Below are 2,873 nucleotides of genomic sequence, written 5' to 3'. Positions count from 1 at the left end.
AAATTAAACAGAAAAATACTAAACAGAATACATTGAAGGAGAAGAGAAAACTGTTAGCTCAGGTAGCTCTGAGAACTCTGTGCCTTGCACTCTCAAATTTTCTCCTTGCTTCAAACAGTGGCTGTCCACCCTTATTATAGAAGAGGGGAGCCTCCACTTATTGAAGCCAAAACCGAACCAACTTCTTCCTCCTTCAACAAACAGAACCGGTTCGGCCACATAGAGAGAGAAGAGATAACCATGTAAAACCCAACATGCAATTACCTCTGGACCTTTCTTGATCATCACCCTTCATCAATCCGAGCTCTCCATCCTTGGCTTGCTCTCCAAGATGGATTTCTGGCCCTTGATGCTTCATGATGATGATGACTTCATCTGCTTCAATCTCTGCCTTCAACCATCACTTCGCCACTCTAGCTACTCCCTGTGGTGGTTGAGCAGAATCAAAGACAAGCCATGCTTCAAGAATCTCCTCCATGCTGGCCGAATCTTCAACGTCCATGTTTTAGAATGAAAGGCTCAAGATACCTCACCAAATCTAACCAAATATGGTGAATATCTCAGCCACAGCTCATTTTTATTTTAGTATGTTTTCTTGCCATCATTAGCTTGATGGTCTTTATGCATGCAACTTCTTCCTTTTCTTGGTTGATGAGCATTGCGTCCATAGCTTCCTGGACAAGGACCGAAGGAAGAAGAAGAAAGAGATGAGAGAGAATGTGAAGTTAAAGTAAAAGCAATTAAATAAAAATGAAACAAGTTGATAGATTGCTTTTTACTTTCCTTGCTTTGAGTAGCGTATAGCATTAATCATAATGATTCCCATCAAATCAAAGTCAAGTTCTCTCTCATGTTTCCAATGCTAACATATTAAATTTGAAATCCATTCTTAACAAAGAGATGGAATCCGTTGGAAAGCATGAAGTCATTTAGCTTTCATTTAGCCTTGGTTTCGGACCAAGCTTGGAAACTTTCATCAAAATAATGTTGGGCTTGGTAGCATTAAGATTTAATCTAGCCCAAATGATAACATTTGCTTTCCTGATGAAATTGGGATCAAGCAATGAACACATAGGAAGGCTTTCTTTGGGCTTATAGAAATAAAATATTATGGCCCAACTAATAAAACCATTTCAGCCAAAAATCACACAACAAGAATTACATGGGGCTGAAATTTAATTTATTGGGCTTGGGATCTTTCTTTTTATTTCGGCCCAATTAATAACCTGCAATACAAAATTATTAATTAACATATATTAGTTGAAGATCAAAATTAATAATTTTGTAATTAAATTTTTAATAATGTTTAGTCATCACAAATATTAATTTAGAGTTTTCCAAACTCATCAATCTCCCCCTTGATGACAAACATTATTAAAATTGAAATGGGAAAAATTTAGAGATTGAGTAAAGAATACTCCCTTTGAAAATGTCACAATTCTCCCCCTTGATGTATGCTTATTTTACCAAGGGAAGCACTCAACCTGTAACATTTAAATCAAGCCTCAAGTAACAATGTTATTTAGCATATTTTATGATGCTAAATGCTTGATTTATGAGCAGTTTTAATTGATAATCAAAACTCATTTGATATCATAAACTGATTTACTGCTCAAACTATTTCAAAAAATTTTCAAATCATTTCCTGTTAAAGATATCAGAGCAAAACAACATGATGGAAAAGTATTTGAAGTACACATGATCAAAACAAAGCAGTTTTAATGTATTACACAATTTAAAGGAACTGCCAAAAATAAGTTTTCTAAACAACAAGTTTATCAATGATGAATCAACAGCCATGCATCAAAAATAAATCAAACATCATTATAAACCAAATGCAGTTCAAGCAACAACCATAGTGAATGCAATAACAATATGCATCCTTTGAACAAGGGTGATCATGAATTTTCAATTTCGAAAATTTCATCCACTGTTCCCCTATTTCTCCAGCCCCTGTTTCGTTCCAATTTCAATTTTGGAAACACATAAATTTCCTCCCCCTTTTGTCATCATGGGGGTACCTGCACAAAACATGATCAACACAGCAAAATATTCAAGAGAAAGTAGCAAGAGTATATGACAATATCCTAGAGATTATCCTAGAGCAGGGAGTATCAAGTCATGCTCATACAAAAAACAGATTGAGCCTAATGGAGCCAATATCAAACAGAGTAAAGAAACAGTCACTAATCATCAGAAAAATTAATTTGTTCTTCAGCATCTCCGTCACTATCATCTCCCAAATCTTCTTTAAAACATTCCATCATCAGATTAACCCTTTCTTTGCAATTGTTCCAAGCTTTCTCACTTTCATAAGCTTGTTTGCGGGCTTCTTTGTGGGATTTATACATCAGATCTGCCATGTTCGAAAGTTCTCCCAAAATCTGTTTGATGGACTTAATTGTTTTGGAAGATTTTGGCCTGCCTTCATACTCACTATCCGATGCAGCAGATTTTCGCCCTTTGGTGTCCTTAGTTGCTCCTCCTCCTCTAATTGAAGACACATTATTTTCTACAGCCTCATTCAACAAATCAACTTTAAAGTACTCAAATATTCTAGTTAAAAACATACCATAAGGTAGGTTAGCCTTTCTGGTGCTTCTAACAGAATCCCACATGTGCCTAATCATAATATAACCAAAGGATATAGGAGTAGAAGTAACCAAAGCAAATAAGATGAGACAGTCAAAAAATGTTACTCGGTTGTGTGAGCCACTTTGGGGAGTCAGAATATGAGAGATGATTCGGTGAAGCAAGGAGTTGACCGGTCCTAGAGCTTTATGTGTTGGAATGGTGCCATGCAATCCAGAAAGGTTCTCGCAAATGTGCTTGAGAACAGTTTTGTATGGAACACCAACTTGTGTGTCCCATTT

This window comes from Arachis hypogaea, chromosome 16 (assembly GCF_003086295.3).
Source record: "Arachis hypogaea cultivar Tifrunner chromosome 16, arahy.Tifrunner.gnm2.J5K5, whole genome shotgun sequence".
Lineage (NCBI taxonomy): Eukaryota > Viridiplantae > Streptophyta > Magnoliopsida > Fabales > Fabaceae > Arachis > Arachis hypogaea.
This window is presented reverse-complemented; position numbering follows the sequence as displayed.